Source organism: Dama dama, unplaced genomic scaffold, assembly GCF_033118175.1.
Source record: "Dama dama isolate Ldn47 unplaced genomic scaffold, ASM3311817v1 ptg000126l, whole genome shotgun sequence".
In the NCBI taxonomy this organism is placed as follows: domain Eukaryota; kingdom Metazoa; phylum Chordata; class Mammalia; order Artiodactyla; family Cervidae; genus Dama; species Dama dama.
Window position 1 is genome coordinate 2275678 of NW_026870935.1, and position 21404 is coordinate 2297081.

A 21404-nucleotide genomic window follows, 5' to 3' on the forward strand; every position below is an offset into this window, starting at 1 on the left:
AACAGGAGAAGAATGAAGAGGTGTTTAAAAACATGAAGAGCCTGAAAAGGTGTGAAATATATGAAGAACTTCAAAAGGTTTCAAAAATATGAGGAGCATGAAACGGTCTGAATAAAAGGAGGAGCATGAAACGATGTTCAAAAACATGAAGAGCCTGAAAAAGTGTGAAAAATATGAAGAGCTTCAAAAAGTGTGAAAAATATGAGGAGCATGAAACGATCTGAAAAATAGGTGGAGCAGGAAGCGATGTTCAAAAACATGAAGAGCCTGACAGGTGTGAAAAGTATGAAGAGCTTCAAAAAGTGTGAAAAATATGAAGAGCTTCAAAAAGTGTGAAAAATATGAGGAGCATGAAATGGTCTGAAAAACAGGAGAAGAATGAAGAGGTGTTTAAAAATATGAAGAGCCTGAAAAGGTGTGAAATATATGAAGAACTTCAAAAGGTTTCAAAAATATGAGGAGCATGAAACGGTCTGAAACATAGGAGGAGCATGAAGCAGTGTTCAAAAACATGAAGAGCATGAAAAGGTGTGAAGAAAATGAAGAGTTTCAAAAGTTGACATAAATATGAGGAGAATGAAACGGTCTGAAAAATAGGAGGAGCATGAAACGGTGTTGAAAAAGATGAAGAGCCTGAACAGGTGTGAAAAATATGAAAAGCTTCAAAAAGTGTCAAAAATATGAAGAGAATGAAACGGTCCGAAAAATAGGAGGAGCATGAAAAGGTGTTGAAAAACATGAAGAGGGTGAAAATATGTGTAAAATATGAAGAGCTTCAAAAGGTGTGAAAAATATGAAGAGCTTCAAAAGGTGTGAAAAATATGAAGAGCTTCAAAAGGTGTCAAATATATGAGGAGCATGAAACGGTCTGAAAAATAGGAGGAGTATGAAGCGATGTTGAAAAACATGAAGAGTCTGAAAAGGTGTGAAATATATGAAGAGCTTCAAAAGGTGTGAAATATAGGAGGAGCATGAAGCGTTGTTCAAAAACATGAAGAGCCTTAAAAGGTGTGAAATATATTAAGAGCTTCTAAAGGTGTCAAAAATAAGAGGAGCATGAAACAGTCTCAAAATAGGAGGAGCATGAAACGGTGTTGAAAAGCATGAAGAGCCTGAAAATATGTGAAAAATATGAAGAGCTTCAACAGGTGTGTAAAGGTGAGGAGCATGAAATGGTTTGAAAAATAGGAGGAGCATGAAGCTTTGTTGACAAAAATGAAGAACATGAAAACGTGTGAAAAATATGAAGAGCTTCAAAAGGTGTCAAAAATTTGAGAAGCATGAAACGGTCTGAAAAATACGAGGAGCATGAAGCGATGTTGAAAAACATGAAGAGCCTGAAAAGGTGTGAAATAAATGAAGAGCTTCAAAACGTGTCAAAAATATGAGGAGCATGAAACGGTCTGAATAAAAGGAGGAGCATGAAACGATGTTCAAAAACATGAAGAGCCTGAAAACGTGTGAAAAATATGAAGAGCTTCAAAAAGTGTGAAAAATATGAGGAGCATGAAACGATCTGAAAAATAGGTGAAGCAGGAAGCGGTTTGAAAAGCATGAAGAGCCTGGAAATATGTGAAAAATATGGAGAGCTTCAAAAGGTGTCAGAAATATGAGGAGCATGAAAGGGTCTGAAAAATAGGAGGAGCATGAAACGGTGTTGAAAAACATGAACATTCTTAAAACTTTTGAAAAATATGAAGAGCTTCAAAAGGTGTGGAATATATGAAGAGCTTCAAAAGGTGTCAAAAATATGAGGAGCATGAAACGGTCTGAAAAATAGGAGGAGGATGAAGCGATGTTTAAAAACATGAAGAGCCTGAAAAGGTGTGGAATATATGAAGAACTTCAAAAGGTTTCAAAAATATGAGGAGCATGAAACGGTCTGAATAAAAGGAGGAGCATGAAACGATGTTCAAAAACATGGAGAGCCTGAAAAGGTGTGAAATATATGAAGAACTTCAAAAGGTTTCAAAAATATGAGGAGCATGAAACGGTCTGAAACCTAGGAGGAGCATGAAGCAGTGTTCAAAAACATGAAGAGCATGAAAAGGTGTGAAGAAAATGAAGAGTTTCAAAAGTTGACATAAATATGAGGAGAATGAAACGGTCTGAAAAATATGAGGAGCATGAAGCAGTCTGAAAAATAGATGGAGCAGGAAGCGGTGTTCAAAAACAAGAAGAGCCTGACAGGTGTGAAAATTATGAAGAGCTTCAAAAAGTGTGAAAAATATGAAGAGCTTCAAAAAGTGTGAAAAATATGAGGAGCATGAAATGGTCTGAAAAACAGGAGAAGAATGAAGAGGTGTTTAAAAACATGAAGAGCCTGAAAAGGTGTGAAAAATATGAGGAGCATGAAACGATCTGAAAAATAGGTGGAGCAGGAAGCGGTGTTCAAAAACATGAAGAGCCTGACAGGTGTGAAAAGTATGAAGAGCTTCAAAAAGTGTGAAAAATATGAAGAGCTTCAAAAAGTGTGAAAAATATGAGGAGCATGAAATGGTCTGAAAAACAGGAGAAGAATGAAGAGGTGTTTAAAAACATGAAGAGCCTGAAAAGGTGTGAAATATATGAAGAACTTCAAAAGGTTTCAAAAATATGAGGAGCATGAAACGGTCTGAAACATAGGAGGAGCATGAAGCAGTGTTCAAAAACATGAAGAGCATGAAAAGGTGTGAAGAAAATGAAGAGTTTCAAAAATTGACATAAATATGAGGAGAATGAAACGGTCTGAAAAATATGAGGAGCATGAAACGGTGTTGAAAAAGATGAAGAGCCTGAAAAGGTGTGAAAAATATGAAGAGCTTCAAAAGGTGTGAAAAATATGAGGAGCATGAAACGGTCTGAAAAATAGGAAGAGCATGAAGCGGTGTTGAATAACATGAAGATCTTGAAAAGGTGTGAACAATATTAGGAGCATGAAACGGTCTCAAAAATATGAGGAGCATGAAGCGGTGTTGAAAATCATGAAGAGCCTGAAAAGGTTTGAATAAAATGAAGGGATTCAAAAGGTGTCAAACATATGAGGAGCATGAAACTGTGTTGAAAAACAAGAAGAGCATGAAAAGGTGTGAAAAATATGAGGAGCATGAAAAGGTCTGAAAAATAGGAGGAGCATGAAGTGGTATTCAAAAACATGAAGAGCATGAAAAGGTGTGAAAAATATGGAGAGCTTCAAAAGGTGTCAGAAATATGAGGAGCATGAAACGGTCTGAAAAATAGGAGGAGCATGAAACGGTGTTGAAAAACATGAACAGCCTTAAAACTTGTGAAAAATATGAAGAGCTTCAAAAGGTGTGAAAAATATGAAGAGTTTCAAAAGGTGTCAAAAATATGAGGAGCATGAAATGGTCTGAATAAAATGAGGAGCATGAAACGATGTTCTAAAACATGAAGAGCCTGAAAAAGTGTGAAAAATATGTAGAGCTTCAAAAAGTGTGAAAAATATGAGGAGCATGAAACGATCTGAAAAATAGGTGGAGCAGGAAGCGGTGTTCAAAAACATGAAGAGCCTGACAGGTGTGAAAAGTATGAAGAGCTTCAAAAAGTGTGAAAAATATGAAGAGCTTCAAAAAGTGTGAAAAATATGAGGAGCATGAAATGGTCTGAAAAACAGGAGAAGAATGTAGACGTGTTTAAAAACATGAAGAGCCTGAAAAGGTGTGAAATATATGAAGAACTTCAAAAGGTTTCAAAAATATGAGGAGCATGAAACGGTCTGAAACATAGGAGGAGCATGAAGCAGTGTTCAAAAACATGAAGAGCATGAAAAGGTGTGAAGAAAATGAAGAGTTTCAAAAGTTGACATAAATATGAGGAGAATGAAACGGTCTGAAAAATATGAGGAGCATGAAACGGTGTTGAAAAAGATGAAGAGCCTGAAAAGGTGTGAAAAATATGAAGAGCTTCAAAAAGTGTCAAAAATATGAAAAGAATGAAACGGTCCGAAAAATAGGAGGAACATGAAGCGATGTTGAAAACCATGAAGAGCCTGAAAACGTGTGAAAAATATGAAGAGCTTCAAAAGTGTCAAAAATAAGAGGTGCATGACACAGTCTGAAAAATAGGAGGAGCATGAGACGGTCTGAAAAATAGGAGGAGCATGAAGTGGTGTTGAAAAATATGAAGAGCCTGAAAAGGTGTTAAAAATCGGAGGAGCTTCAAAAGGTGTCAAAAATATGAGGAGCATGAAACGGTCTGAAAAATAGGATGAACATGAAACGGTGTTCAAAAACATGAAGAGCCTGGAATGTTGTGAAAAATATGAAGAGCTTCAAAAAGTGTTAAAAATATGCGGAGCGTGAAACGGTCTGAAAAATAGGAGCAGCATGAAATGGTGTTCAAAAACATGAAGATCCTGAAAAGGTGTAAAAAATATGAAGAGCTTCAAAAGGTGTCAAAAATATGAGGAGCATGAAACGGTCTCAAAAATATGAGGAGCATTTAGCGGTGTTCAAAAACTTGGAGGGCCTGAAAAAGTGTGAAAAATATGAAGAGCTCCAAAATTTGTCAAAAATATGAGAAGCATGAAACGGTCTCAAAAATAGGAGGAGCATGAAGCGGTGTTGAAAAACTTGAAGAGCCTGAAAACGTGAGAAAAATATGAAGAGCTTCAAAAGATGTCAAAAATATGAGGAGAATGAAACGGTCTGAAATATACGAGGAGCATGAAGCGGTGTTGAAAAACATGAAGAGCCTGAATAAGTGTGAAAAAGATGAAGAACTTCAAAAGGTGTGAAAAATATGAAGAGCTTCAAAAGGTGTCCAAAATGAGATGAACATGAAACCGTCTGAAAAATCGGAGGAGCATGAAGTGGTGTTGAAAAACATGAAGACCCTGAAAAGGAGTGAAAAACATGAAGAGCTTCAAAAGGTGTGAAAAATATGAGGAGCTTCAAAGTTGTCAAAAAAGAGATGAACATGAAACCGTCTGAAAAATAGGAGGAGCATGAAGCGGTGTTCAAAAACATGAAGAGCCTGAAAAGGTGTGAAAAATATGAAGAGCTTCAAAAGGTGTCAAATATATGAGGAGCATGAAACGGTCTGAAAAATAGGAAGAGCATGAAGCGGTGTTCAAAACATGAAGAGACTGAAAAGGTGTGAAAAATATGAAGAACTTCAAAAGGTGTGAAAAATAGGAGGAGCATGAAGCGGTGTTCAATAACATGAAGAGCCTGAAAACGTGTGAATATATGAAGAGCTTCAAAAATATGAAAAATATGAAGAGCTTCAAAAGGTGTCAAAAATATGAGGAGCATGAAACGGTCTGAAAAATAGGAGGAGCATGAAACCGTGTTCAAAAACATGAAGAGCCTGAAAAAGTGTGAAAAATATGAAGAGCTTAAAAAGGTGTGAAAAATAGGAGGAGCATGAAGCGGTGTTCAAAAACATGAAAAGCCTGAAAAGGTGTGAAAAATATGAATACCATCAAAAAGTGTCAAAAATATGAGGAGCATGAAACGGTCTGAAAAATAGGAGGAGCATGAAGCGGTGTTGAAAAACATGAAGAGCCTGAAAAGGTGTTAAAAATATGAAGAGCTTCAAAAGGTTTCAAATATATGAGCAGCAAGAATCGGGCTGAAATATAGGAGTAGGAAGAAACGGTGTTCAAAAACATGCAGAGCCTGAAAAGTTGTGAAAAATATGAAGAGCTTCAAATGGTGTCAAATATATGAAGAGCTTCAAAAGGTGTCAAAAATGAGATGAGCATGAAACGGTCTGAAAAATAGGAGGAGCAAGAAGTGGTGTTCAAAAAAATGAAGAGCCTGAGAAGGTGTGAAATATATCAAGAACTTCAAAAGGTGTCAAAAATATGAGGAGCATGAAACGGTCTGAAAAATAGGCGGAGCATGAAACGGTGTTGAAAAACATGCAGAGCCTGAAAAGATGTGAAAAATATGAAGAACTTCAAAAGGTGTGAAATATATGAGGAGCATGAAACGGTCTTAAAAATAGGAGGAGCATGAAGCGGTGTTCAAAAATATGAAGAGCCTGACAAGGTGTGAAATATATGAAGAGCTTCAAAAGGTATGAAATACATGAGGAGTATAAAACTGTCTTGAAAATAGGAGGAGCATGAAGCGGTGTTAAAAAACATGAAGAGGCTTAAAAGGTGTGAAAAATATGAAGAGCTTCAAAAGGTGTGAAAAATATGAGGAGCATGAAATGGTCTGAAAAATAGGAGAAGCATGAAGCCGTGTTGAAAAACATGAAGAGCCTGAAAAAGTGTGAAACATATGAAGAGCTTCAAAAGGTGTAAAAAATATGAGGAGATTCAAAAGGTGTCAAAAATGAGAGGAGTATGAAGCGGTCTCAAAAATAGGAGGAGCATGAAGCGGTGTTCAAAAACATGAAGAGCCTGACAGGTGTGAAAAGTATGAAGAGCTTCAAAAAGTGTGAAAAATATGAAGAGCTTCAAAAAGTGTGAAAAATATGAGGAGCATGAAATGGTCTGAAAAACAGGAGAAGAATGTAGAGGTGTTTAAAAACATGAAGAGCCTGAAAAGGTGTGAAATATATGAAGAACTTCAAAAGGTTTCAAAAATATGAGGAGCATGAAACGGTCTGAAACATAGGAGGAGCATGAAGCAGTGTTCAAAAACATGAAGAGCATGAAAAGGTGTGAAGAAAATGAAGAGTTTCAAAAGTTGACATAAATATGAGGAGAATGAAACGGTCTGAAAAATATGAAAAGATTCAAAAGGTGTCATAAATGAGATGAGCAAGAAACGGTCTGACAAATAGGAGGTGCATGAAGTGTTGTGGAAAAACATGAAGAGCCTGAAAAGGTGTGAGAAATATGAAGAGCTTAAAAAGGTGTGAAAAATATGAAGAGATTAAAAAGGTGTCAAAAATATGAGGAGCATGAAACGGTCTTAAAAATACAAGGAGCATGAAGCGGTGTTGAAAAACATGAACAGCCTGAAAATGTGTGAAATATATGAAGAGCTTAAAAATGTGTCAAGTATATGAGGAGCATGAAACGGTCTGAAAAATAGGAGGATCATGCAACAGTGTTGAAAAACATGAAGAGCCTGAAAATGTGTGAAAAATATGAAGAGCTTCCAAAGTTGTCAAAAATATGAGGAGCATGAAATGGTCTGAAAAATAGGAGGAGCATGAAGCTGTATTCAAAAACATGAAGAGCCTGAAAATGTCTGAAATATATAAAGAGCTTCAAAAAGTGTCAAAAATATGAAGAGCATGAAACGGTCTGAATAACAGGAGGAGAATGTAACGGTCATCAAAAACATGAAGAGCCTGAAAAGGTGTGCAAAATATGAAGAGCTTCAAAAGGTGTGAAATATGAGGAGCATGAAACGGTCTGAAAAATAGGAGGAGCATGAAGCGGTGTTCAAAAACATGAAGAGCCTGAAAAGGTGTGAAAAATATGAAAAGCTTCAAAAGGTGTCAAAAATGAGATGAGCATGAAACGGTCTGAAAAATAGGAGGAGCATGAAGCAGTGTTCAAAAACTTGAAGAGCCTGAAACGTTGTGAAAAATATGAAAAGCTTCAAAAGGTTTCAAAAATGAGATGAGCATGAAACGGTCTGAAAAATAGGAGGAGCATGAAGCGGTGTTGAAAAAATGAAGAGCCTGAAAAGGTGTGAAAAATATGAAGAGCATCAAAAGATATCAAAAATATGAGGAGCATGAAACGGTCTGCAAAAAAGGAGGAGCATGAAGTGGTTTTGAAAAACTTGAAGAGCCTGCAAAGGTGTGAAAAATATGAAAAGCTTCAAAAGATGTCAAAAATATGAGGAGCATGAAACGGTCTGAAAAATAGGAGGAGCATGAAGTGGTGTAGAAAAACATGAAGAGCCTTAAAAGGTGTGAAAAATATGAAGAGCTTCAAAAGGTGTGAAATACATGATGAGCATGAAACGGGCTGAAAAATAGGAGAAGCATGAAGTGGTGTAGAAAAACATGAAGAGCCTGAAAAGGTGTGAAAAATATGAAGAGCTTCAAAAGGTGTCAAAAATAGGAGGAGCATGAAACGGTCTGAAAAATAGAAGCAGCATGAAATGGTGTTGAAAAACATGAAAAGCCTGAAAAGGTGTGAAAAATATGAAGAGCTTCAAAAGGTGTGGAATACATGAGGAGCATGAAACGGGCTGAAAAATAGGAGGAGTATGAAGCGATGTTGAAAAACATGAAGAGTCTGAATAGGTGTGAAATATATGAAGAGCTTCCAAAGCTGTCAAAAATATGAGGAGCATGAAATGGTCTGAAAAATAGGAGGAGCAACAAGGGGTGTTGAAATACATGAAGAGCCTGAAAATGTGTGAAAAATATAAAGAGCTTCAAAAGGTGTCAAAAATATGAAGAGCTTCAAAAGGTGTCAAAAATATGAGGAGCATGAAACGGTATGAAAAATAGGAGGAGAATGAAGCTGTTTTCAAAATCATGAAGAGCCTATAAATTTGTGAAAAATATGAAGAGCTTCAAAAGGTGTCAAAAATATGAGGAGCATGAAACGGTCTGAATAAAAGGAGGAGCATGAAACGATGTTCAAAAACATGAAGAGCCTGAAAAAGTGTGAAAAATATGAAGAGCTTCAAAAAGTGTGAAAAATATGAGGAGCATGAAATGATCTGAAAAATAGGTGGAGCAGGAAGCGGTGTTCAAAAACATGAAGAGCCTGACAGGTGTGAAAAGTATGAAGAGCTTCAAAAAGTGTGAAAAATATGAAGAGCTTCAAAAGTGTGAAAAATATGAGGAGCATGAAATGGTCTGAAAAACAGGAGAAGAATGAAGAGGTGTTTAAAAACATGAAGAGCCTGAAAAGGTGTGAAATATATGAAGAACTTCAAAAGGTTTCAAAAATATGAGGAGCATGAAACGGTCTGAAACATAGGAGGAGCATGAAACGGTGCTGAAAAGATGAAGAGCCTGAAAAGGTCTGAAAAATATGAAGAGCTTCAAAAAGTGTCAAACATATGAAGAGAATGAAACGGTCTGAAACATAGGAGGAGCATGAAATGGTGTTGAAAAAGATGAAGAGCCTGAAAAGGTGTGAAAAATATGAAGAGCTTCAAAAAGTGTCAAAAATATGAGGAGCATGAAACGGTCTGAAAAATAGGAGGAGCATGAAAAGGTGTTGAAAAACAAGAAGAGCCTGAAAAGGTGTGAAATATATGAAGAACTTCAAAAGCTTTCAAAAATATGAGGAGCATGAAAAGGTCTGAAACATAGGAGGAGCATGAAACGGAGTTGAAAAAGATGAAGAGCCTGAAAAGGTGTGAAAAATATGAAGAGCTTCAAAAAGTGTCAAAAACATGAGGAGCATGAAACGGTCTGAAAAATAGGAGGAGCATGAAAAGGTGTTGAAAAACATGAAGAGCCTGAAAATGTGTGAAAAATATGAAGAGCTTCAAAAGGTGTGAAAAATATGAAGAGCTTCAAAAGGTGTCAAATATATGAGGAGCATGAAACGTTCTGAAAAATAGGAGGAGTATGAAGCGATGTTGAAAAACATGAAGAGTCTGAAAAGGTGTGAAATATATGAAGAGCTTCTAAAGGTGTCAAAAATAAGAGGAACATGAAACAGTCTCAAAATAGGAGGAGCATGAAACGGTGTTGAAAAGTATGAAGAGCCTGAAAATATGTGAAAAATATGGAGAGCCTCAAAAGGTGTCAGAAATATGAGGAGCACGAAATGGTCTGAAAAATAGGAGGAGCATGAAACGGTGTTGAAAAACATGAACAGCCTTAAAACTTGTGAAAAATATGAAGAGCTTCAAAATGTGTCAGAAATATGAGGAGCAGGAAACGGTCTGAAAAATAGGAGGAGTATGAAACGGTGTTGAAAAACCTGAAGAACAAGACAAGGTGAGAAATATATGAAGAGCTTCAAAAGGTGTGAAAAATATGAGGAGCATGAAACGGTTTGAAAAATACGAGGAGCATTAAACGGTGTTCAAAAACATGAAGAGCCTGAAAATGTGTGAAAAATATTAAGAGCTTCAAAAGGTGTGAAAAATATGAGGAGCATGAAGCGGTGTTCAAAAACATGAAGAGCTTGAAAAGGTGTGAAATATATGAAGATCTTCAAAAGGTGTGAAAAATAGGAGGAGCATGAAGCCGTGTTCAAAAACATGAAGAGCCTGAAAAGGTGTGAAATATATGAAGAACTTCCAAAGGTGTCAGAAATATGAGGAGCATGAAACAGTCTGAAAAATAGGAGTAGCTTGAAATGGTGTTGAAAAACAAGAAGAGCCTGAAATGGTGTGAAAAATATGAAGAGATTCAAAAGGTGTCAAAAATAAGAGGAGCATGAAGCGGTGTTCAAAAACATGAAGAGTTTGAAAAGTTGTGAAATATATGAAGAGCTTCAAAAGGTGTCAAAAATAAGAGGAGCATGAAGCGGTGTTCAAAAACATGAAGAGCCTGAAAAGGTGTGAAATATATGAAGAGCTTCAAAAGGTGTCAAAAATAAGAGGAGCATGAAGCGGTGTTCAAAAACATGAAGAGCTTGAAAAGTTGTGAAATATATGAAGAGCTTCAAAAAGTGTGAAATATAGGAGGAGCATGAAGCGGTGTTCAGAAACATGAAGAGACTCAAAAGGTGAGAAATATATGAAGAGCTTCAAAAGGTGTCAAAAACATGAGGAGCATGAAACGGTCTGAAAAATAGGAGGATCATGAAACTGTCTGAAAAATATGACGAGAATGAAACGGTCTGAAAAATACGAGGAGAAAGAAGCGGTGTTGAAATACATGAAGAGCTTGAAAAGGTCTGAAATACATGAAGAGCTGCAAAAGGTGTCAAAATATGAGTAGCATAAAACGGTCTCAAAATATGACGAGCATGAAGCGGTGTTGAAAAACATGTAGAGCCTGAAAAGGTGTGATATACATGAAGAGCTTCAAAAGGTGTCAAAATATGAGTAGCATAAAACGGTCTCAAAAATATGGGGAGCATGAAGCGGTGTTGAAAATCATGAAGAGCCTCAAAAGGTGTGAATAATATGAAGAGATTCACAAGGTGTCAAACATATGAGGAGCATGAAAGTGTGTTGAAAAACATGAAGAGCCTGAAAAGGTGTGAAAAATATGAGGAGCTTCAAAAGTTTTCAAAAATATGAGGAGCATGAAACGGTCTGAAAAATAGGAGGAGCATGAAATGGTGTTCAAAACATGAAGAGCCTGAAAAGGTGTGAAAAATATGAAGAGCGTCAAAGGTATCAAAAATATGAGGAGCATGAAACGGTCTGAAAAATAGGAAGAGCATGAAGCGGTGTTGAAAATCATGAAGAGCCTGAAAAGGTGTGAATAAAATGAAGAGATTCAAAAGGTGTCAAACATATGAGGAGCATGAAACTGTGTTGAAAAACAAGAAGAGCATGAAAAGGTGTGAAAAATATGAGGAGCATGAAAAGGTCTGAAAAATAGTAGGAGCATGAAATGTTGTTGAAAAACATGAAGAGCATGAAAAGGTGTGAAAAATATGAAGAGCTTCAAAAGGTGTCAATAATAAGAGGTGCATGAAACAGCCTGAAAAATAGGAGGAGCATGAAACGATCTGAAAAATAGGAGGAGCATGAAACGGTGTTGAAAAACCTGAAGAACAGGAAAAGGTGAGAAATATATGATGAGCTTCAAAAGGTGTGAAAAATATGAGGAGCATGAAACGGTCTGAAAAATAGGAGGAGCATTAAACGGTGTTCAAAAACATGAAGAGCCTGAAAATGTGTGAAAAATATGAAGATCTTCAAAAGGTGTGAAAAATAGGAGGAGCATGAAGCCGTGTTCAAAAACATGAAGAGCTTGAAAAGGTGTGAAATATATGAAGATCTTCAAAAGGTGTGAAAAATAGGAGGAGCATGAAGCCGTGTTCAAAAACATGAAGAGCCTGAAAAGGTGTGAAATATATGAAGAGCTTCAAAAGGTGTCAGAAATATGAGGAGCATGAAATGGCCTGAAAAATAGGAGGAGCATTAAACGGTGTTGAAAAACAAGAAGAGCCTGAAATGGGGTGAAAAATATGAAGAGCTTCAACAGGTGTGTAAAAGATGAGGAGCATGAAACGGTCTGAAAAATAGGAGGGGCAGGAAGCTTTGTTGACAAAAATGAAGAACATGAAAAGGTGTGAAAAATATGAAGAGCTTCAAAAGGTGTCAAAAATTTGAGAAGCATGAAACGGTCTGAAAAATACGAGGAGCATGAAGCGATGTTGAAAAACATGAAGAGCCTGAAAAGGTGTGAAATAAATGAAGAGCTTCAAAACGTGTCAAAAATATGAGGAGCATGAAACGGTCTGAAAAATAGGAGGAGCATGAAGCGGTGTTGAAAAATATGAAGACCCTGAATAGGTGTGAAAAATATGAAGAGGTTCAAAAGGTGTCAAAAATATGAGGAGCATGAAACGGTCTGAATAAAAGGAGGAGCATGAAACGATGTTCAAAAACATGAAGAGCCTGAAAAAGTGTGAAAAATATGAAGAGCTTCAAAAAGTGTGAAAAATATGAGGAGCATGAAACGATCTGAAAAATAGGTGGAGCAGGAAGCGGTGTTCAAAAACATGAAGAGCCTGACAGGTGTGAAAAGTATGAAGAGCTTCAAAAAGTGTGAAAAATATGAAGAGCTTCAAAAAGTGTGAAAAATATGAGGAGCATGAAATGGTCTGAAAAACAGGAGAAGAATGAAGAGGTGTTTAAAAACATGAAGAGCCTGAAAAGGTGTGAAATATATGAAGAACTTCAAAAGGTTTCAAAAATATGAGGAGCATGAAACGGTCTGAAACATAGGAGGAGCATGAAGCAGTGTTCAAAAACATGAAGAGCATGAAAAGGTGTGAAGAAAATGAAGAGTTTCAAAAGTTGACATAAATATGAGGAGAATGAAACGGTCTGAAAAATATGAGGAGCATGAAACGGTGTTGAAAAAGATGAAGAGCCTGAAAAGGTGTGAAAAATATGAAGAGCTTCAAAAAGTGTCAAAAATATGAAGAGAATGAAACGGTCCGAAAAATAGGAGGAGCATGAAAAGGTGTTGAAAAACATGAAGAGGGTGAAAATATGTGTAAAATATGAAGAGCTTCAAAAGGTGTGAAAAATATGAAGAGCTTCAAAAGGTGTGAAAAATATGAAGAGCTTCAAAAGGTGTCAAATATATGAGGAGCATGAAACGGTCTGAAAAATAGGAGGAGTATGAAGCGATGTTGAAAAACATGAAGAGTCTGAAAAGGTGTGAAATATATGAAGAGCTTCAAAAGGTGTGAAATATAGGAGGAGCATGAAGCGTTGTTCAAAAACATGAAGAGCCTTAAAAGGTGTGAAATATATTAAGAGCTTCTAAAGGTGTCAAAAATAAGAGGAGCATGAAACAGTCTCAAAATAGGAGGAGCATGAAATGGTGTTGAAAAGCATGAAGAGCCTGAAAATATGTGAAAAACATGGAGAGCTTCAAAAGGTGTCAGAAATATGAGGAGCATGAAACGGTCTGAAAAATAGGAGGAGCATGAAACGGTGTTGAAAAACATGAACAGCCTTAAAACTTGTGAAAAATATGAAGAGCTTCAAAAGGTGTGAAATATATGAAGAGCTTCAAAAGGTGTCAAAAATATGAGGAGCATGACACGGTCTGAAAAATAGGAGGAGGATGAAGCGATGTTGAAAAACATGAAGAGTCTGAAAATGTGTGAAATATTAAGAGCTTCAAAATGTGTCAGAAATATGAGGATCATGAAACGGTCTGAAAAATAGGAGGAGCATGAAACGGTGTTGAAAAACCTGAAGAACAGGACAAGGTGAGAAATATATGAAGAGCTTCAAAAGGTGTGAAAAATATGAGGAGCATGAAACGGTCTGAAAAATAGGAAGAGCATTAAACGGTGTTCAAAAACATGTAGAGCCTGAAAATGTGTGAAAAATATTAAGAGCTTTAAAAGGTGTGAAAAATATGAGGAGCATGAAGCGGTGTTCAAAAACATGAAGAGCTTGAAAAGGTGTGAAATATATGAAGATCTTCAAAAGGTGTGAAAAATAGGAGGAGCATGAAGCGGTGTTCAAAAACATGAAGAGGCTGAAAAGGTGTGAAATATATGAAGAGCTTCCAAAGGTGTCAGAAACATGAGGGGCATGAAACAGACTGAAAAATAGGAGGAGCTTGAAATGGTGTTGAAAAACAAGAAGAGCCTGAAATGGTGTGAAAAATATGAAGAGCTTCAACAGGTGTGTTAAAGATGAGGAGCATGAAACGGTTTGAAAAATAGGAGGAGCATGAAGCTTTGTTGACAAAAATGAAGAAAATGAAAAGGTGTGAAAAATATGAAGAGCTTCAAAATGTGTCAAAAATTTGAGAAGCATGAAAAAGTCTGAAAAATACGAAGAGCATGAAGTGATGTTGAAAAACATGAAGAGCCTGAAAAGGTGTGAAATAAATGAAGAGCTTCAAAACGTGTCAAAAATATGAGGAGCATGAAACGGTCTGAAAAATAGGAGGAGCATGAAGCGATGTTGAAAAATATGAAGACCCTGAATAGGTGTGAAAAATATGAAGAGGTTCAAAAGATGTCAAAAATATGAGGAGCATGAAACGGTCTGAATAAAAGGAGGAGCATGAAACGATGTTCAAAAACATGAAGAGCCTGAAAAAGTGTGAAAAATATGAAGAGCTTCAAAAAGTGTGAAAAATATGAGGAGCATGAAACGATCTGAAAAATACGTGGAGCAGGAAGCGATGTTCAAAAACATGAAGAGCCTGACAGGTGTGAAAAGTATGAAGAGCTTCAAAAAGTGTGAAAAATATGAAGAGCTTCAAAAAGTGTGAAAAATATGAGGAGCATGAAATGGTCTGAAAAACAGGAGAAGAATGAAGAGGTGTTTAAAAATATGAAGAGCCTGAAAAGGTGTGAAATATATGAAGAACTTCAAAAGGTTTCAAAAATATGAGGAGCATGAAACGGTCTGAAACCTAGGAGGAGCATGAAGCAGTGTTCAAAAACATGAAGAGCATGAAAAGGTGTGAAGAAAATGAAGAGTTTCAAAAGTTGACATAAATATGAGGAGAATGAAACGGTCTGAAAAATATGAGGAGCATGAAACGGTGTTGAAAAAGATGAAGAGCCTGAACAAGTGTGAAAAATATGAAGAGCTTCAAAAAGTGTCAAAAATATGAAGAGAATGAAACGGTCCGAAAAATAGGAGGAGCATGAAACGGTGTTGAAAAACATGAAGAGGGTGAAAATATGTGTAAAATATGAAGAGCTTCAAAAGGTGTGAAAAATATGAAGAGCTTCAAAAGGTGTGAAAAATATGAAGAGCTTCAAAAGGTGTCAAATATATGAGGAGCATGAAACGGTCTGAAAAATAGGAGGAGTATGAAGCGATGTTGAAAAACATGAAGAGTCTGAAAAGGTGTGAAATATATGAAGAGCTTCAAAAGGTGTGAAATATAGGAGGAGCATGAAGCGTTGTTCAAAAACATGAAGAGCCTTAAAAGGTGTGAAATATATTAAGAGCTTCTAAAGGTGTCAAAAATAAGAGGAGCATGAAACAGTCTCAAAATAGGAGGAGCATGAAGCGGTGTTGAAAAATATGAAGACCCTGAATAGGTGTGAAAAATATGAAGAGCTTCAACAGGTGTGTAAAGGTGAGGAGCATGAAATGGTTTGAAAAATAGGAGGAGCATGAAGCTTTGTTGACAAAAATGAAGAACATGAAAAGGTGTGAAAAATATGAAGAGCTTCAAAAGGTGTCAAAAATTTGAGAAGCATGAAACGGTCTGAAAAATACGAGGAGCATGAAGCGATGTTGAAAAACATGAAGAGCCTGAAAAGGTGTGAAATAAATGAAGAGCTTCAAAACGTGTCAAAAATATGAGGAGTATGAAACGGTCTGAATAAAAGGAGGAGCATGAAACGATGTTCAAAAACATGAAGAGCCTGAAAAAGTGTGAAAAATATGAAGAGCTTCAAAAAGTGTGAAAAATATGAGGAGCATGAAACGATCTGAAAAATAGGTGGAGCAGGAAGCGGTGTCCAAAAACATGAAGAGCCTGACAGGTGTGAAAAGTATGAAGAGCTTCAAAAAGTGTGAAAAATATGAAGAGCTTCAAAAAGTGTGAAAAATATGAGGAGCATGAAATGGTCTGAAAAACAGGAGAAGAATGAAGAGGTGTTTAAAAACATGAAGAGCCTGAAAAGGTGTGAAATATATGAAGAACTTCAAAAGGTTTCAAAAATATGAGGAGCATGAAACGGTCTGAAACATAGGAGGAGCATGAAGCAGTGTTCAAAAACATGAAGAGCATGAAAAGGTGTGAAGAAAATGAAGAGTTTCAAAAGTTGACATAAATATGAGGAGAATGAAACGGTCTGAAAAATATGAGGAGCATGAAACGGTGTTGAAAAAGATGAAGAGCCTGAAAAGGTGTGAAAAATATGAAGAGCTTCAAAAAGTGTCAAAAATATGAAGAGAATGAAATGGTCCGAAAAATAGGAGGAGCATGAAAAGGTGTTGAAAAACATGAAGAGGGTGAAAATATGTGTAAAATATGAAGAGCTTCAAAAGGTGTGAAAAATATGAAGAGCTTCAAAAGGTGTGAAAAATATGAAGAGCTTCAAAAGGTGTCAAATATATGCGGAGCATGAAACGGTCTGAAAAATAGGAGGAGTATGAAGCAATGTTGAAAAACATGAAGAGTCTGAAAAGGTGTGAAATATATGAAGAGCTTCAAAAGGTGTGAAATATAGGAGGAGCATGAAGCGTTGTTCAAAAACATGAAGAGCCTTAAAAGGTGTGAAATATATTAAGAGCTTTTAAAGGTGTCAAAAATAAGAGGAGCATGAAACAGTGTCAAAATAGAAGGAGCATGAAACGGTGTTGAAAAGCATGAAGAGCCTGAAAATATGTGAAAAATATGGAGAGCTTCAAAAGGTGTCAGAAATATGAGGAGCATGAAAGGGTCTGAAAAATAGGAGGAGCATGAAACGGTGTTGAAAAACATGAACAGCCTTAAAACTTGTGAAAAATATAAAGAGCTTCAAAAGGTGTGAAAAATATGAAGAGCTTCAAAAGATGTCAAAAATATGAGGAGCATGAAACGGTCTGAAAAATAGGAGGAGGATGAAGCAATGTTGAAAAACATGAAGAGTCTGAAAAGGTGTGAAATATATGAAGAGCTTCAAAATGTGTCAGAAATATGAGGAGCATGAAACGGTCTGAAAAATAGGAGGAGCATGAAACGGTGTTGAAAAACCTGAAGAACAGGACAAGGTGAGAAATATATGAAGAGCTTCAAAAGGTGTGAAAAATATGAGCAGCATGAAACGGTCTGAAAAATAGGAGGAGCGTTAAACGGTGTTCAAAAACATGTAGAGCCTGAAAATGTGTGAAAAATATTAAGAGCTTTAAAAGGTGTGAAAAATATGAGGAGCATGAAGCGGTGTTCAAAAACATGAAGAGCTTGAAAAGGTGTGAAATATATGAAGATCTTCAAAAGGTGTGAAAAATAGGAGGAGCATGAAGCGGTGTTCAAAAACATGAAGAGTCTGAAAAGGTGTGAAATATATGAAGAGCTTCCAAAGGTGTCAGAAATATGAGGAGCATGAAACAGTCAGAAAAATAGGAGTAGCTTGAAATGGTGTTGAAAAAAAAGAAGAGCCTGAAATCGTGTGAAAAATATGAAGAGCTTCAACATGTGTGTAAAAGATGAGGAGCATGAAACGGTTTGAAAAATAGGAGGAGCATGAAGTTTTGTTGACAAAAATGAAGAACATGAAAAGGTGTGAAAAATATGAAGAGCTTCAAAAGGTGTCAAAAATTTGAGAAGCATGAAACGGTCTGAAAAATACGAGGAGCATGAAGCGATGTTGAAAAACATGAAGAGCCTGAAAAGGTGTGAAATAAATGAAGAGCTTCAAAACGTGTCAAAAATATGAGGAGCATGAAACGTTCTGAAAAATAGGAGGAGCATGAAGCGGTGTTGAAAAATATGAAGACCCTGAATAGGTGTGAAAAATATGAAGAGGTTCAAAAGGTGTCAAAAATATGAGGAGCATGAAACGGTCTGAATAAAAGGAGGAGCATGAAACGATGTTCAAAACATGAAGAGCCTGAAAAAGTGTGAAAAATATGAAGAGCTCCAAAAAGTGTGAAAAATATGAGGAGCATGAAACGATCTTAAAAATAGGTGGGGCAGGAAGCGGTGTTCAAAAACATGAAGAGCCTGACAGGTGTGAAAAGTATGAAGAGCTTCAAAACGTGTGAAAAATATGAAGAGCTTCAAAAAGTGTGAAAAATATGAGGAGCATGAAATGGTCTGAAAAACAGGAGAAGAATGAAGAGGTGTTTAAAATCATGAAGAGCTTGAAAAGGTGTGGAATATATGAAGAACTTCAAAAGGTTTCAAAAATATGAGGAGCATGAAACGGTCTGAATAAAAGGAGGAGCATGAAACGATGTTCAAAAACATGAAGAGCCTGAAAAGGTGTGAAATATATGAAGAACTTGAAAAGGTTTCAAAAATATGAGGAGCATGAAACGGTCTGAAACATAGGAGGAGCATGAAGCAGTGTTCAAAAACATGAAGAGCATGAAAAGGTGTGAAGAAAATGAAGAGTTTCAAAAGTTGACATAAATATGAGGAGAATGAAACGGTCTGAAAAATATGAGGAGCATGAAACGGTGTTGAAAAAGATGAAGAGCCTGAAAAGGTGTGAAAAATATGAAGAGCTTCAAAAAATGTCAAAAATATGAAGAGAATGAAACGGTCCGAAAAATAGGAGGAGCATGAAAAGGTGTTGAAAAACATGAAGAGGGTGAAAATATGTGTAAAATATGAAGAGCTTCAAAAGGTGTGAAAAATATGAAGAGCTTCAAAAGGTGTCAAATATATGAGGAGCATGAAACGGTCTGAAAAATAGAAGGAGTATGAAGCGATGTTGAAAAACATGAAGAGTCTGAAAAGGTGTGAAATATATGAAGAGCTTCAAAAGGTGTGAAATATAGGAGGAGCATGAAGTGTTGTTCAAAAACATGAAGAGCCTTAAAAGGTGTGAAATATATTAAGAGCTTCTAAAGGTGTCAAAAATAAGAGGAGCATGAAACAGTCTCAAAATAGGAGGAGCATGAAACGGTGTTGAAAAACATGAACAGCCTTAAAACTTGTGAAAAATATGAAGAGCTTCAAAAGGTGTGAAAAATATGAAGAGCTTCAAAAGGTGTCAAAAATATGAGGAGCATGAAACGGTCTGAAAAATAGTGGGAGGATGAAGCGATGTTGAAAAACATGAAGATTCTGAAAAGGTGTGAGAAATATGAAGAGCTTCAAAATGTGTCAGAAATATGAGGAGCATGAAACGGTCTGAAAAATAGGAGGAGCATGAAACGGTGTTCAAAAACATGAAGAGCCTGAAAAGTTGTGAAATATATGAAGAGCTTCCAAAGGTGTCAGAAATATGAGGAGCATGAAGGGGTCTGAAAAATAGGAGGAGCTTGAAATGGTGTTGAAAAACAAGAAGAGCCTGAAATGGTGTGAAAAATATGAAGAGTTTCAACAGGTGTGTAAAAGATGAGGAGCATGAAACGGTTTGAAAAATAAGAGGAGCATGAAGCTTTGTTGACGAAAATGAAGAACATGAAAAGGTGTGAAAAATATGAAGAGGTTCAAAAGGTGTCAAAAATATGAGGAGCATGAAACGTTCTGAATAAAAGGAGGAGCATGAAACGATGTTCAAAAACATGAAGAGCCTGAAAAAGTGTGAAAAATATGAAGAGCTTCAAAAAGTGTGAAAAATATGAGGAGCATGAAACGATCTGAAAAATAGGTGGAGCAGGAAGCGGTGTTCAAAAACATGAAGAGCCTGACAGGTGTGAAAAGTATGAAGAGCTTCAAAAAGTGTGAAAAATATGAAGAGCTTCAAAAAGTGTGAAAAATATGAGGAGCATGAAATGGTCTGAAAAACAGGAGAAGAATGAAGAGGTGTTTAAAAACATGAAGAGCCTGAAAAGGTGTGAAAAATATGAAGAGCTTCAAAAAGTGTGAAAAATATGAGGAGCATGAAACGATCTGAAAAATAGGTGGAGCAGGAAGCGGTGTTCAAAAACATGAAGAGCCTGACAGGTGTGAAAAATATGAAGAGCTTCAAAAAGTGTGAAAAATATGAGGAGCATGAAATGGTCTGAAAAACAGGAGAAGAATGAAGAGGTGTTTAAAAACATGAAGAGCCTGAAAAGGTGTGAAATATATGAAGAACTTCAAAAGGTTTCAAAAATATGAGGAGCATGAAACGGTCTGAAACATAGGAGGAGCATGAAGCAGTGTTCAAAAACATGAAGAGCATGAAAAGGTGTGAAGAAAATGAAGAGTTTCAAAAATTGACATAAATATGAGGAGAATGAAACGGTCTGAAAAATATGAGGAGCATGAAACGGTGTTGAAAAAGATGAAGAGCCTGAAAAGGTGTCAAAAATATGAGGAGTATGAAACGGTATGATAAATAGCAGGAGCATGAAGTGGAGTTGAAAAACATGAAGAGTCTGAAATCGTTTGAAAATTATGAAGAGCTTCAAAAATGTTAAAAATATGAAGAGCTTCAAAAGGTGTAAAAAATATGAAGAGCTTCAAAAGGTGTCAAAAATTAGATGAGCATGAAAAGGTCTAAAAAATAGGAGGAGCAACAAGTAGTGTTGAAAAAAAAGAAGAGCCTGAAAAGGTGTGAAAAATATGAAGAGCTTCAAAAGGTGTGAAAAATATGAGGAGCATGATACGGTCTGAAAAATAGGAGGAGCATGAAGCGGTGTTCAAAAACATGAAGAGCCTGAAAAGTTGTGAAAAATATGCAAAGCTTCAAAAGGTGTCAAAAATGAGAGGAGCATGAAACGGTCTGAAAAATAGGAGGAGCATGAAGTCGTGTTCAAAAATATGAAGAGCCTGAAAAGGTGTGAAAAATATGATGAGCTTCAAAAGGTGAGAAATATATGAGGAGCACGATACGGTCTGAAAAATAGGAGGAGCTTGAAGCGGTGTTCAAAAACATGAAGAGCCTGAAAAGGTGTGAAAAATATGAAGAGCTTCAAAAGGTGTCAAAAATGAGATGAGCATGAAACGGTCTGAAAAATAGAGGTGCATGAAGCGGTGTTGAAAAACATGAAGAGCCTGAAAAGGTGTGAAAAATATGAAGAGCTTCAAAAGGTGTCAAAAATATGAGGAGCAGGAAACGGTATGAAAAATAGGAGGAACATGAAGCGGTGTTCAAAAACATGAAGAGCGAGAAAAGGTGTGAAAAATATGAAGAGTTGCAAAAGATGTGAAAAACATGAAGAGCTTCAAAAGGTGTCAAAAAGAGATGAGCATGTAACGGTCTGAAAAAAAGAAGGAGCATGAAGCGGTGTTGAAAAACATGAAGAGTCTGAAAAGGTGTGAAAAATATGAAGAGCTTCAAAAGGTGTCAAAAATATGAG